The sequence below is a fragment of the Erithacus rubecula genome (genome assembly GCF_903797595.1).
Source record: "Erithacus rubecula genome assembly, chromosome: 1".
NCBI lineage: Eukaryota > Metazoa > Chordata > Aves > Passeriformes > Muscicapidae > Erithacus > Erithacus rubecula.
The window spans coordinates 73898129-73914456 of NC_136658.1; the positions used below are offsets into that span (position 1 = coordinate 73898129).

General features: G+C 39.0%; 1 protein-coding gene across 5 annotated transcripts in view; it reads left to right on the forward strand.

Moving 5' to 3' along the window:
• STARD13 (StAR related lipid transfer domain containing 13) overlaps window positions 1-16328 on the forward strand; it is a 281574-nt gene that overhangs the window by 18773 nt on the left and 246473 nt on the right. The gene's annotated exons all lie outside the window — the stretch shown is intronic.

The window sequence follows — 16328 nt, forward strand, 5'->3', positions numbered from 1 at the left end:
GGATATTCAGTGGCTCATGCCTCTCATTTTCCTCTTCAGCATCCTGCATGTTCAGACCTGCTCAAATGGAAGAAGGGCTGGCAGAAGGCTTGTGCACTGCATATATCAAAAAGTAGATTTGCACAATTTTTATTCTTTGCAGACATTTCTGCCACTATAAATGTATCCCTGGAAATTACCCATTTTGGATAATAGATGGAATTAGATTAGAAAGGAGACAAGATGCAATTATTCACTGAGGATGACTTGGATAAACTGGTAAAATGGGGTCTGCAGCTGGGCCTGTCAGCATCTGGTTTGTGTGCACACAGAGTAATCACAGAGGATTTTATCCCTGGCATTAGCTTGGCATGTAATAGGATAAACATATTTTCTGTTTATTGCAATACAGTCTTTTACCCACATTAAAAATCATTACTGAGACATTCTCTATCACATAACAGCTGGTATCACTTACTCCAATAAGGTGTTATCCTCGTGAAGTCCCTAAGTTCTAAAAAAACCATGATAAAAATTAAAATAAGCTTCATTTTTGATGAGGAATAAAGGCATTATCTTAGGCCAGAGAACTGCATCAGGCTGCTTCATTTCAAGGTACTGAAAGGCCTTTTCAGTGCTCTGGGATCCAGGGCAGGAGCAAATGTCAGCCTACTCATTTCTTCATGCAGGCTCAGCTCTTTTCCTAAGGAAAAGCTTTTCCTCACACCAAAGTTTGCAAGATCATTCCTAAAGTTGACAACCATTGGGTCACTTAATTCATTTAAGTGCTTGGTGCATCCCTTAAAATTATTTTCTCCTTCTTTAAGCATTTGGACACTGCTGGAAGTCAGGCCATCAAGACCAAGCTAAAGGCATGATAGAGCTGAGAGCAGGGATGCTATCGGGAGGACACTGCCCTGCTTTTCCTCTCATATCTACTCACTTGTGAATGTGCTCACTGACATGTCAAGAGTTTGAATTCAGAGGCTGGGAGCAAAAGTGAAAAACTTCTGCTAATGGATGTTCCTGCTGGATTTTAAATTTTTTTGTTCACAGAATCCTTAAATATTTAATTTCACACACGGTAATTGACACTAAAGATTTGGCACAACTCTGAACTCCTGAAACTAAAGATGTTGATTATCAAACCATGATGTTCTGCTGCAAAAAGATGACTAAAAAAAAATGACATAAGTAGATGTTCCTGGAGGCAAAACATGTAGTACAGTGCAGTTCATTACTTAGTAATGTAGCACACTAATGTGATTGTAATCCATCATTTTTACCACCGCCTTGAACACGATTTTAGCCAACTTGTAGGGTCATCCAAGTACCTCTATGACCTAGGTAGTAAGCTCTTTTCAGCTCAGACCATTGCAAATCCATCATTTGCAGTGTTCCATTTATGTTCTTTAGTTTATGAATGTGAATTATTTGATGGAAATAATTTCAGTGCAAAGACAACCAGGTGATGCTTGTGACTGACTGTCAGCCAGCAGGTTGGGAATCGATTTTGCAATTTTTACTGTTGATAAATTTAGCTATGTGACTCTTTCTTTAATGTCTCTGCATTGATATAAGACACATTAACACAAAGCTTCCAAACTCAGCCCTTGCCCTGTATATCCTCCGTGCATGTACCTAAAGCATCTGATTTGTCCCATTCTCCTCATCAGTCTAATAAGGTTCATAATCAGGAGTGTATAATATTTACAGGGTAAGATTTTCATTCCTTGCAAGACTGCCAAAGCAAGGCAATACTGAGCATGGGGATTGCAACACAAAGCTGTTAAATGCTTCTTTTATGTGCTGCTTGGGGCACAAAGCTGTGTGGATGGACTCCCTGCCAGCACCCCACACATCCCCTCAGAGGCTGCCCCACAGCTCTGAGGTTAGATGGCACTGGATGCCCAGTGTGCAAACCACATGTACTTAAATTCAACTTAGCCTGTAAACTGAAGTAGAAGAAAAAAGGTAAAAAGAAAAATCTGCTTTTCATTTTGATTTTCTTTTTTTTTGTCTCTATTATTTTGCTACATCATGTCAGTGCCTTCTGCTGACATGGGAATCAATAGAAGCAGCCAGGTTTTTTGTACACTGTAGAGGGGGCACTGTGCTCTGGTTTAGGGAATCAACCTTCTTTTCACTGGGAGTATTTCTAAGACCTGATTTAGAGAGGCTGAAAGGCTGAAATAGTTGTTCTGTATCAAGCCTAATTTTTATTACGGACTTTATCAAAACTTTTGTAGAGATCTTTTAATGCTTCATTTCGCAGAACTTCTCATGAGACTGGTATACCTCCTCCAGCTTCACAATGACAGAAGCAACAACTTAAAAGAAAATCAGCCAAAGTAATGCAAATAACTCAGTTAAGAAAACTCAAGGGTTATTTCCCCAATACTTCTCTAAGAACTACTTTGCTGGATTCTAATGCAGGAGAACTGCTGTTGTCTATTTAAATTTCTTAGCTAACATTTAAGGTTTTCACTTGGCTGACACTTCTTGGCCTTGCATTAATCTTGGGATTGTTTCACAAGAGACCCAGGGAACACCCACTGATAACAATGTCAAACATTCAATGTATTTACTGAACGTTTCCACTTGCTTGATCATTAAGGCATGCCTTGGGTATGAGGTCACCCATGTTGTGTAAGTGTAGAATTTATGGGGTGATTTGAACTATAGGGGAGTCCTGACATGTTTTTGGCAAATACTGACAGATACCATGGACTGATGCCACTCAGAATTGTAGCTCTGGGATATGATCAGGTTCTAGCATGAACATTTTCCATTAGAATTCAAATCTACTGATTGCAGAGAAGTTGGGAAAAAGGTTATTTGAACAGACCATACATACACGGGAGGAACTTTTTGCTAGAACATATTGTCTTGCCTGTTAAAACAGATTAATTAGACAGATTAATTAACATTAAATCTTTTGACAAAGAAAAATGAAAACATAGTTTTAGAAAAGAGGAGAAAGATTGACATCAATGCAGCATTCAATTGTGCTCTCCTTTTTAATCCTTCATTCCATCTGGAGAGAGCAGCAAAGGACTAAGAAGGTGGCAGTGAGGCAGATTCAGCAGCAGCTTGGGCTGTACCCAAGTCTGGTCTTCCTAAACTGTGCTATCAGGTTTGCCAAAGGTAGGAGCCTTGCTGTGCCTGCTCCTGGTCCATTTGAAACTCATTTAAATAATGAAAAAAATTCTTCAGTTGGATATTTGCACCTTTCAGATATAGTGGTGATGACTTTGGTTGCCTTAATTTGCCACTTCTCTGTACTGTTGTGAGAAAAACCTAAGGTTTGGAATACTTGACTGAAACCAAATGGGAACAGGACCTGGACCTGTGCAGCTGCTGCCTTTATTACATACCTGCTGCCTGACTTTTCTGACTCTGTTTTTCTTTCAACCTCTTGTTTTGCATGTTTAAATTGCAAGCTCCTTCAGACAAGGTCCATTTCTCACCGCAGATTTATAGAGTCTGTCATCTGTGGTTGTGCTGCAAGAAAAACAGCCACAAAGACTGCAAAGGCAAAGGCTGCCACTTGTATGGGAGATTTCAGCAGTTCTATTCCACATGGTATAAAACATTGAAATAAGGCCATTTCTGGTGTTGTGCACATTTTAATCCTTTGCAAAGACATCAACCATTTGACATTAACCCCTCTAATTGGGCTTGGTTTCATTATCTGAACCTTTTCCCCTAACATTTTGAAAATCAAAATGTGTTGTTGGCTAGTTGCCAAGTATGAGAGACCACAAGTAAATTAACAGCATTTCAGCAGGGGTTCTAGAAAGAAGTACTCTCCTGGTATTGAATTAGACTATATTTCTTCATCCCACCCATAATATAAAGGAAGGAGATGTAATAAAAGCTACAGAAAGTAGATTAAAGGGTAGGAGAAAGGAGAGATTTTAGGAGTTCGAGTACATATTTGAAAGATAAAGACTAAACAAGACTAGCTGCTCTGTGGACAGGGATTTTCATATAGGAGGCAGGGCTGAGACACAAAATACTAGATTTGATACATATTTTATAGGGATCCTTACTAGAAATATTTTGTAAGGATTCTTAGTGGAATGTGGACAGGATGATGTTAAGGAACAGTCCTGATTTTGATATATAACATTAATGGAGCTCCCCAGTTTTTGGAAATGTGCTGTCCAGCCCTTGGAGTCCACTTCTTACAGGTAGGGCCTCTGAATAATGTTTCAGAAATTCCTGACCTTTCCCCTAGAGAATTTTCAGTATTGTTTTTTAAAAATACCTTTTTTTTTTTAAACTCATTTATATAGGATAAATGGGCAAATACTGTGATCTATTTTCCTACCCTTATTTTTATTTAATCCTTTATATTATCTGTTGGGATAAGGACTATCCTACGACACAGAAAGGACAACTCCATTTTCCATGGAAAACAAAGCACAAAGTCTTCTGATAAATAGCACAAAAATTGTTTGCTTTGTAGGCAGGCAGCATTCTCCAGCTGAAAGACTGAGATATTAGAGCAAAGAGTGTATTAGTGTAGTGAAGTTGACATTATCAAGTGTTGTATATGAGAAATGTCATTTCTGAGTTGTCACACAGCTATTATTGAGAGACTATTCAGAGGAGCACAGTTCATCATCGTGACTGTCACTGCGCTCGCTGCAACCATCGAACAGCCGGGCATCGTTAAACACAGCATTTCTTTCACTTCCTGGGAAAATGGCACATTTATTTATGGGATGGATTCGTTGCATCCAGGCATCCTCTCCAAATGTTTTATGTTGGCTGTGGTGGCACAGACCTGTGACTCGAGGCCAGTCAAGTAGGATGGATGGATGGATGGATGGATGGATGGATGGATGGATGGATGGATGGATGGATGGATGGATGAATGGATGGATGGATGGATTGTGGATGGATGGATGGATTGTGGGTGGATGGATGGATGGATGGATGGATGGATGGATGGATGGATGGATGGATGGATGGATGGATTGTGGATGGATGGATGGCAGCTGATCTGACTGGGGAGATCTCCTGCACTTCCACAGTGTGAAGGGTGGGGAGGAGGAGGTTTTGGGTAAGTAGGTGGGTGTGCTGGCCCTTCAGGTCCAATCCCTCTCTCTCACTTGCCAGCAGTTTTGGAGGACAGGGTCAGGTGACTATAGGCAGCATCCTGATCCTGGTTCCAGACAGGATGGGAATGCTGGAGCTTCCATAGCTGGTCCTACCTTGCTGCCTCACCTCAGACTCTGGGGCTGGGACTCCTACTGTGCTCTGTCCCTGCAGCATTTTATACACACTCAGGTGTCTCTCCCCAGCTGCACACCACTTGGGGCAAATTGCAGTTCTTCCCTGGGCTTCCCCACAACCACAGCTATTTACACAGGCATTTAAATGCACACCAAAGAATGAAAGTCAGCCCTAGATTAAGGATTTGAACAAAAACTGTTGTCTGAATCCCTACTAACATTTTTAGGTCACATATTGCATTCAGCCTACTTGATCTTGATCCTCTAATCTCTCCACACGTTGAACTTCCATTGACTTTAACCTGCCCAGCCATATCCTTTAAAGCCAATCTCCCCCAATTATTGCACCACGTGAAGCCCCATCTTTCAAGAGGTTTGTAATTTGGTGCATTCCCTAAGGAAAACTTGGAAGGAGTCCAGGGAACAAGGCTTATTCAGGAGACAGGAGAATATATCTTCTGAAGAAATGGCTCCAAGACCTTAACATGTTGGGCCGTGAAAAGGGAGCAGGTGAGATAGGATTTAATTACAGTGTACAAGTACCTAAGGGTAGAACACAGAACCAGGTCTGAATCTCTAGCAATAAGGTAAAATATGAGGTCATGGGCTGAAATTGAGGTGCATGTCTCCCAGCAGAAGGCTTCTCTACATATGTAATAATCTGGCAGACAAGGCAGTGGAAACTGGTAGTCGATGCAAGAACCAATTTACCACTGCAGCATGACCAGGTGGCCATGCTGATGGTTCTTGTCAGTTAAAAGTGGCTCTTTTTCTGTATCTTCTAGTGTTTCAATCTACTGTGCTATTTTGGGAGGCTTCTTGAAAACTGAGCTTCTGAAGATTAAAAATAGAGGCAATATTTAAAGGCTAAGAGTAAGAATTATGTAGTTGATTTTTTCATTAAATGCTTTGAAGTTTATGTACATAGTATGGTATGTCTGGCAAAATGCTATCACTCCCTCTACGGTCAGATGCTGCACAAGACCACAGTAATACTGTGCAATTCTGATGAGCTTTTGGCAGGTGAAAAGTAAGGTTTCTTACAAATGGTAATGTGCTACTGACATAAATGGGAATTCCACCCTATTAATATTTATGCAGTAGGGGAAAAATAAGAGATCCAATCTGAGAACTGAGTGCAGCATGGGAAGTATGAACTTAAGCTGCCTTTAAAACAAAACCATACAAGGTGTCTCTCCACTAACTTGCAATGGTTTGTGTTTAAGCTTTTGAATCAGTTTGTGCACAAAACAGCCCAGTTGCAGCTGGTGTCTCCAGCTCTGAAAAACACCAGAACTTGTAGAGGCAACAGGAATATTGGTCTGCCCTTTTGCAAGCTGAGTGGCTTCATTTTCAGCCATTTCCAATCACTTAATCATCCACTAATGAAAAAGCTACTCAGAGAAAAGGTTAATGTGAGATTCAAGTTGGATTTATAGGTCATCAATAAGCAAATTATTTTAGGCAGTCTACACCAGTGTTACAAGTTTCCTAAACAATGTTCAGAGTTGATTTATTCACTGTGCCAGAAGCATGAGAAAATAATGAGTAAGGCAGCACTTCTTTCTGCCAATATCGCTGTGTATGCTCTCCCCATTTATTTATTTTTTTAATGGCAAATGTCCCATTAATGAGTTTGATACACTAATCCCAGGACTACAGCATCTGTAGATTAATTTGGGATAGAGCATGCCTAGGACTTCTACATCCTTCAGAGGTCCTTGCTGAAGTACTGAGACTTTAACTGCTTGCCACAGCTTCTTCTGGTCCCCTCTAGAAATGGAGGTGTGACAAACTAAATCAAATGCTCCCAGGAGATCAGTTTTGGTGTCTAATGGTGGAACTGGGCTGGGCTGTCCTGCTGAGATTCAATTGGGCAGCAATGATAACCCATCAATACTTGTCATCCTAAGTCCTTCTGCTATCCCTGGAGAGAGACAGACTCTTCTAATACACAGTTTATTTTCATAAAAACATTGAAAACTGATCACACAGACTGTGCCTAAAAGGCCTTGTTTCCAAGCTTGGATTATGGAGTAATAGTTTTGTCTTCTGTAAGGATTTTTACTTGACACTTCTGTTCCAAGACAGGAAAACTGAAATTGTCAGCTAGCAGCCTCAGGTTTTTTCATCCAGTATCTGTGACAGAAATAATATTTAAAATTTTGTTATTAATTCAACTTTTCCAATTTTGTTAATTTTCTAAAGCAGAGACTATTTTCTCTAGGGTTTGTACTGGTGAATAGCAGAAATCATACTTTGCAAGAAAATTTAACATTTCAAAGTATATTTGGCTGCAGATCAGAACAAGAACAACTTGTTAATTTCTTCAAAATAGGGATTCCTGAAAGAATTCATATTAAAAAATACTTTCTTCTAAAATTAGTTTCTGTTATTTCTGAAAAGGCATGTTATCAATGCTGGCAAAATGCCTCCCTACATTAATTTTTTTAAAAAGAGGAATTAGAGTATTTGACCTATTCTAATAGTGTGGTTTGGTTTGGTTTGCAATAATTTTTCTCACAGTTCCATGAAAAGACCTTTTTAATAAAAAGTCTTTTAATAACTTTAATTTTTATTCCATCTTTCCTCAGCCCAATCTTTTAGCTATGCCAAAACCCCTGCTACATCTAATTTTATTTTGCAGCTCAAATTGATTAATTCCCTTTAGTGTGCACTAGTCAGTTAAATGAAAAATGCAGCAATGACACCTTTTACAAAAAGTTCACAGTACTGTTATGGATTGTTTTATAAGATGAGACATCTATAAAATCTAGTTCTATTAATCAACTTTTAACAAAATGCAACGAGACAGCAGAGCCATAAACATGCCAAGCCCAGACTCTGTGAGCCTCAGCAGAGGACACACCTCAGCAATCTGTTTTGCTCTGATTCAGCCAGTCATTTGGAGAAAACCACAGTGTTTAATCCTTTGTTGTTGTTGTTGTTGCTCTTTGGTGTGGTATCATCTGAAGAACTGTCTTTTATAACTACAGTAAATAAGAGCTGAGTAGCTAATGGAGAAAAACAATATCTCTGACTAAGAGATTTCTGATGGAAGAAATCCTAGATTCAGTTATTATAGCAAACAGTGCTCTTTGACTATACAGTTTATTTCACTAAGGAAATATTTTTATGGGAAGGTAGTAAAAGAAGCTTGGTAAGGACATCTTTTGCCAAAAAAGCTGCATCTCTCTGGAGAGCAGTTTTCCAGAATTGGATTAAGGGTAAACATGGTGACAGACTGAGAATTACTTCACAAGATGCTCTGAGGGTAAAATTCAATTGTGTTACTAGTAACATATTAAGTAAGATGATGTGTAAAATGTACAGGTTTTTGTTTTAAAATTTGATGTCATATTTAATTTCAGAAGTTTTAAGGTGCACAATGTTCCAGAAATTATGTACACAGTTTTTCTTCTTTTGTTTCCTCCATGGTCTTTCCTTCATAATTGTGATACTTATTTTGTTGAGCACTTTATGGAATCTTGGAAAAGAGGCACTAACATAGAAAATGTCCTTGAGTAGATGGAATTACTTTCGTTTGAATGAAAGGGGCTTAATTAATTTCTAGTTGAGAATAAACTATCTTTTACACTTCAAAACAGAATAAAAACCCACTTAGAAGAAAGAATGATATTAAATACATATCAGCAAACTGTGGGATTGCATTAACTAATTAAAACTTTACAAACAGTTACTTTAGGTGACTGAAGGAATTTGAAGGAGTTAAACAACTCAAATCAAGTCAAAAAGCATAAAGAAACATAAGGCAGTAACTAGCTGAATGGTATTCCCACAAGATTACTGAAAATATTTTCATCTATCTCTTGAAATTATACTTTGCTTCCTGATTCCACCTAAATTTAGAATGGCCAAACCCCTTGGAACATCCTCACATCTTTAGTACTGAGGCTCAACTCAGTAATGTTTTTATGGATTTTTTTAAATGCTTTTAAATGCTTTTTAAAAATTAGCCTGAATGTAACCATAAAACTAACATTCTGTGATGTATCAGTATTTCTAAAGCCTCCAACCAGCCTCAGGAGCCTCTAGGGGCTTGCTGGCCAACACTGGTGTTTATTTATGCCCATCACAACCTGCCTTCTGTATGGCTGTTTGTGCTTCCCATAGCTCTTTGTGCTGTGCCATGTTCAGAGTTATAGGCTGTGGGTTCCACTCACTCCTGTGAATTTACTGCACTTCACACAATAAAGAACAGGTTCTTTATGTGGACTCCTGGCTCTACCACAGTACAAATAACATTTTTTTTTTTTTTAATATTGGCACAACTCCTTTGAGCCAAAGGAGGAGTCACAAAAAGAGGCAGTGAAGAAGCAAAGATTTCATCACTTTAAAATCATGTTGTGTGAAGCATGTCTTTCTGTAAGATGCTATCCAGAGAAAGCAAGAACAATACTTTAAGAATTCTACTGATTTTTTTTTTTTTTTTTTTTTTTTTTTTTTTTTATTCATACCAGCCTACTCTTAAACACATTCTGGATCTTTTAATGTATTGACATAGCAGAAAAAAAAAAAAATCCTGCCTTAGGCCACATCTTTAAGCCCCAGATCCAACTACAGATATGATGCTTTTAGTAAATTGACAGGGGGAGCTGTAAGAGTGGTTTAGAATGATTCATATTATTCCTCTGGGCAGAGTCTCAGCTCAGAGTTCTCTGAGTCAGCTTTGGTGCTCCCTTATTGGGAGACGGCATTGTTAGAAAACACCATTTTGAGGCTAAAACAACTCTCTTGTTATAAAAGCCCTCTGGCACTGACAAATGTTTAGCTCCCTTTAATAGGGAAGCTCCCTGTGCATGCCAGATAAACCCAGTGTGTTGCTTCTGAGTCATCAGATCTTAATTTCTGAATTTCTGCTTTAAGTGCATTAAGCATCAATTAACTCAGCTTCTACATGCCCTTGGTTTTGATCCCCAGGTTCATCAATGCTGCCTGTTCTTCGGCTTCCATTCTGGTGTGTATTTGAAAGCAGACTTGCTCCCTTGCCTGGCATGGACACTTGGGTCCATCCTAAGCAAGACCCACCCAGTGACCTGTGCTGAGAGCAGCCCAGGCTGTGAGTAAAGCAGGACCTTCTTTCCTGGGAGCAGATCTGCTCAATGGCATTCATCAGCTCAGAAGAAATTATGCTCTAATGGCAGCAGCAGAAGGGGCTTCTCATTGCCCAGGAGCTGGAACACTTGTTTTCTAGACCTATTGTCTTAAACACTGTTCATACTTTTCAGGAAAGTGCACCAGGCTTCAGCATCCTCTGGCATGGACTCTCCTCCTGCCAGCAATAAACACTGCTCTGAAAGGGAGATGAGATTTATAGGGCTAAACCTAGTGAGCAAGAAGGTAGTGGGGGTCTTTGGCCTGTTGTGAGAAGCATCTCCCTGGAAAGGGAGAGTCTCAGGCCCTGCTCCTTGCTCCCACTTGTCTATTTTTTGCAGTTCATTGGTGACACTGAGGCTCACTGCCTTTCTAAGATGGGCTGAGTTGTGGCTCCACGTGTGAGCATGAGCTCACCCATTCTCTGACCAGTGCCAGATAACTAAAAATAACATATTGCTCAAAAATATCAAGCTCTACCCTAAATCTAAGGCATTTCCAACTTACTGTGAAAGCAAGCCTTCCTCTCAATCCATGTGAGCCATCCCCAAACCTCTCCTTCTCTGTACTAAACAATTCTGTCCTTGGGTCCCTTCCTTTAAACTTTTTGCTCACTTTGCATGTCAAGACAGAGATGGCTAATAAGAGATGCTGTTCAAGTTCAGCAAGTTTACAAATCCATGATCCAGGAACCTCCAGGGTGAAGCAGCTTGGCCTGCTGAAGGCAGCTGTGCCTGAGCTGTCTGCTGCCTGGCTCTGGGCTGCCCTGAGAGCTGTTCCTGGGGTGGTGGGTCATGGACCATGGGCAGCTCCCTCCTGCCTGCCCAACCAATGCTACACAGAGTCCTGTGTCTGTTTGCAAATATCATTCACTGCAGAGCATCCACCAGGAGAAGGGAAACATCAGGAGCACCAAGGTGTTTGACATAAGTAGGACAAATGAAACCTGAAGGGATTTCTCTGCATCACTAGTGGTCAGCTTACCTCTGCTGTCCCAGCCAGTTCTGCAGGCCAGGGACACTTCTGAGCTCCTCCACACTTTTGTGGCAGAGGGTTTGTCACATATCTTTTAGGACAGGGGGAAAAAAAAATTGAAGGTATTTAATTTAGCCACCGTTTTTGGCAAAACATAGAAGCACCTAGTGTTTTGAAATTCCTAAGTCTCATACCAGCTGTGAGAGGCACTCAGCATTGCTGAATTCATAACAACAGGCACACAAACATGTGACTACTTATCTTCACTTGTGTACTCCTGTTTGTCATAAGCTTCTCAAATATGCATTAGTGAGGCACACCCCATATGGGAAATGTTGTGCAAAATAAAGTTATCAAGTTTTCTTGAAACAAGTGGAAACTGAAAATTCAAAAATCTTGAAATTAATATAATTTTATTTCTTTAATTACCAGTACCTATCAGAGTGAACAGAAATTTCACCACACAAATGTTAATTTGAGATAAAATGGTGTTTGATAAAGAGCATTTACACTAATTGTCATGGCCATGCATGAACAGAGTACACATGCTTGAGAGAACCTTCTTTGTCAGCTTTTTAATACTCCTTAAAATAGAACTTTCACAGTCTGGTAGGCATTTCTGCAGTAGCATTTAAACTGTCTCTGAAGAACTGCTTTCATATACACTATTTGACTGACACCATCAGATAAAAACTCTTCCAAAACAAAACCTGGAAGTTAGTAGTCCCAGCATTTTATCTTGCTTGCATAGATTGAGGTTCATAACTGAAAGAATTATTTTGGACACACACAGTACTGATAATGTCTTCAGCCTGAAGAATGCACATGAATGGTGGACACTGCTGCTTTCCCATGTATCTATATTGTATAGAGAAACGTGGTGTGGTAAGGGGGCTTTGTAGTAGTAAACACATAGCAGGTAAACCCTATGGCACTCTGCTTCTTGCTCTGAGAAAAGTAAACTCAGCAGCATTTCAGGTAGAAGTTCATAAAAGCCTTCTACTTGCCTGTACCCTCACAGGTATGGTGTTTATTTAGTGTACTTTCAAAAATCTTTGGAATTGTTTATGCAAGCTAACATTTCTTTACTTAGCTGAAGGTCATCTATGACAAGAATTTACTAAAAATTTGATGTTGCCAGGTAGGTACTGCATCCAAATTAGAGGGAAACTGAACCTTTTGCAAAATTGCACAATTAGATGTAAATAACTCACACAGAAGTGATGTTAATTGCTTATCACAGCATGCAGTCAAAGATTAACATGCCTTGTTTCACCATTGCCTTTCCTGTATTGCCATGTCCTTGGCTGCCTGTCTCATGTGCAGAGTGCAGCAGGTAGGGTAGGTAGGGACAAGGAATGGTAGGGACAAGTATTAAAATCCATATGGTAATATACATTTTCAGTGGGAGGGAGGTGAAGGTCTGTCAAGCAGCTCTCAGCCTGATACTTGTCAATCTCTCACTAAAATTCCCATTTTCACAATGGAAACTCCTAGGAATATAAAATCACAACAGCCTTCCCAATGATTTAAAGGGATGACAGTAGTGCATTATAGCAAACACATGGGGAGTACATCCCAGGTTGTCTAATAAGAAGAGTCCTTGCCTGAGTATTTGCATGTGTGTGAATATTTCATTAGCATATGAGATGTCATGCTTTAAGAATATAAATATCCTAAAATGCAATGGGAAAATGTTAAAAAGTATGTTAAGCTGTGAATATAAGCAATTTTAGAGTGGTGTTAAAATTTTTTCTATATTTATACACAAACTGCTCAAGGTAGCTAATTTTGTCTGCTGGGGCAACAGAAATTTTAAACTATTACAAATCTTCATTTACCCATTTATTTGTTATCATACAGCTTATTTATTGAACTCAGAACATGGTTCTTCCAGGGCTTATTGAAGCCTTAAGGACATATTTTTTGGGAAGTGGCACAGCTAATTCTTCCCTTACTGTGTGTCCTTATGTTGTTTCTACACAGGGCTCTGTTTTTCCCCTGGAAAGACTAAAAGTACTCTGCTTTTCACTGCTTTTAGGCATCATCTTGCAAAGTATGGCTTGACTAAAGCAATGCAGCTCTGTGGTTAATAATACATAGTGCCTTTGTGGCTGCAGGCACTGCCACGTGCTCAAATAACTTCTGGCAATGAAAGATGAACAAGCCCGATTCCATGTTCCCCCACCAGCAAAAAGCATAAAAACTGTTCATTTGCTGCAGTTTAAAGAGGGAGAGAGGTGGCAGAGAACAATCTGTCAGCAGTGAGTGCCCTGGTGTGGGTGGCCAGGGGTGGTGACATTGTCGTGGCCACTCTGCCTGCTGTGGGTGGTTTGCAATTCATGCCTGGATGAGATGTGCAGGGAAGTCCCTGTTTCATACAGCTGCTTTACCCTGTCAGCACTTTGGCTTGGGGAGCCAAAGTTGCATTAGTTATAGTATTTTACCATTTTTAAGCTTCTTTTAAGAACAGTGCGGACAAGATGTATTAAAAAACAACCAGAGAGAGCTTGAAGTTTTGAAATCAGAGTGTTTGCTGCCAGACACGTTTTCCCTTTGGAGAGACACACTTGAGAAGTGGCTCATATTTTACAAAAGGAAAAGCCTGTAGCTTTTTGAAGATCAAGCCTCCTTATATATTTAGTGATAAAAACATCAAAAACTTTAGCCTTAAGCTGTTTGTGGCATTAGAGTGGGTAGACACTGAGTGCTTAAACTTAAATGTTCTACCATTTATTTGAGCAGAGAGGTAACAAAACCATCGAATATTTACTTCCTTTTATACTTTTAAACTAAATATTACCAATGTGGTAATATTTACCAATATATCAATGCAGTGGTTATTCCTCAGCATTAAAATAAGACTTTATATCTAGCATTACAAATATACACTAACACTTTAGACTGGTATGGTTTACAGTATCTGAGCTTCATGAAAAACTGATTTTTAACTACCACTAAGATGGTACAGACATCCTCACTCATAAGATGGTCTCTGTAAAAGTACATGCAATATGCACAGAGAGCACACTCACATTTTTAATGAAAGAAGATTGAAACTGAATTTGTGACACTTCTAAAACTCAGTCAAAGCAACTAGTCCTTTTTTCTTGTCACAAATTGGAAAAAATTACTCGTTTTTCTAATCTCTGGTATCTGAATTAATGATTTTCATCATTCTGAAGGAAAGAAAATCTCCCTTAACACAAAACTTTGTACTTAAAAAATTAAGGTGAAACACACCATGTCTGTCAGAGATTCATTCATTTGAAAAAAGTTGCAGAGGCCCTTGCATGGCTAGGAGAAAGTGTTGAACATTTGATTTATTACTTGTGTGTTCTGTGGAACCTGGACATAACCATTCTGCTTGTTTAAGGGACTCAGTAACATAATTTGCATCCATACCATGTTTCCATGGAAATCAGATTAAATTAATTTCATATTTGTGTGAGCCTCATCCTGCCAGGCAATTGACATCCTCTTTGATTAAGATTTCTACTTACCATTTGCTTTTATTTTGAAAGTTTGGAAAGAAACACCTTAGATAGGAAAGGAAAACTAGAAAAAGTTAAGAAATAATTATCCTGCATTTTTGCTTTATTTAGCTAGACTGCATATAAAGTGTTTCAGTGATTACTACTCCAAGTCACTTTAAAAAAAAAAAAAATCCAGCTTTTCTTTATTTGTGGATTACACTTTGGGTGTAGCAGATCCTTAAAAGTTTCTAGGAGCATTTGCTAGTGGATTGCATAATTTTTCATGGTGGGATGCTTATTTGCCACTTTGTTCCACAAAGTCATGTGGAAACACCCTAGGCAGCTTCCGTCTGCATAGAGGAAAGTTGTCACAGGTGGAGAAAATCTGAGGAAGTTTCACAAAATAGCATAAGAACCCAAACTTATGAAGGCTCCAGGGACCAGCTTCAAAAATGACCTCTGAACTTGGCATTCTGTTTTTGCAGGTTTCATGTAAAGACCTGAGCTACTCTTTGGATACCCAAAAAAACAACATGTATCACAGCAGTGTGCCTCAGCTCCACTGCTTCATTGTTTGTGAGATGTAGGCTTGTACGCTGAGAACTAATTTAGATATTTTTACACTACATTTGTCAGACCACTTCAAATGTTTGAGTTTATCCAAAAAGAAGAGCTTTCATTTGATTAAAAATGACCCCTTCTTTGGGGAAGGAACATCTGATGACATAAGTATATTTAATCTAGAAAGCAAAACAAGAAATCAGACTAAGTAGAAATTTAGAGTTAAAGAACTGAGACTGGAAAAGAGATAACTGCAACTAATAATTGGAAGATCTCAAATAACAGGACAATAAATACCTTAAAAGAAGAAAGGCAAAGAGGGAAATTGTTCAAAATAGCTATTCAGGCCTCAAATATGCACCTTGGCTTATGAAACACTTCCTTTTGTGCCTAAATAAAACTTTGAGCATCTCTAAAGCAGCTGTTATTAAGTATTGCTGGCTGTTTTGCCTTTACCTGGTTTATCTGTGAAAAAACCACAAAATAAAACTCACCTCCCAAACAGAAAAATTTGAAAGAACTATAAGATTCTGTCAAAATAACTGAATACTTAACAATATAATTTTAAAAGTCCCACGGGGGAAAGATAGAAAGGCTGAAAATATTAAAGTATTCATCTGACACTTTATGCTTGAACGCTTCTTCTGAAAGCTTTGAAAATTAATCAAAAGAAGTAAATATCTCTCAACATAAGTGTTCTTTTTGTTTTATTTTGTTTGGGGTTTTTGATCAAACAAAAATACATGGGTTATTCATCAAAAATATGATGGTTTGCAGGAAGAGTTCTTGTACCAAAAAGTGTTGCTTGACCTAAAATGTTGGAGTGAGATTCATTTTGGCCTCTGCACATACACATGGGGATCACAGGATGTTCCTCTAAAATAACTTTTGCTCCCTCTGAAATGACTGATCTCCACTGCAGCTGACCCAGTCCTCCCTTGCTGCCTGTTTATATCTCATGGTCTTGAGAGGAGGG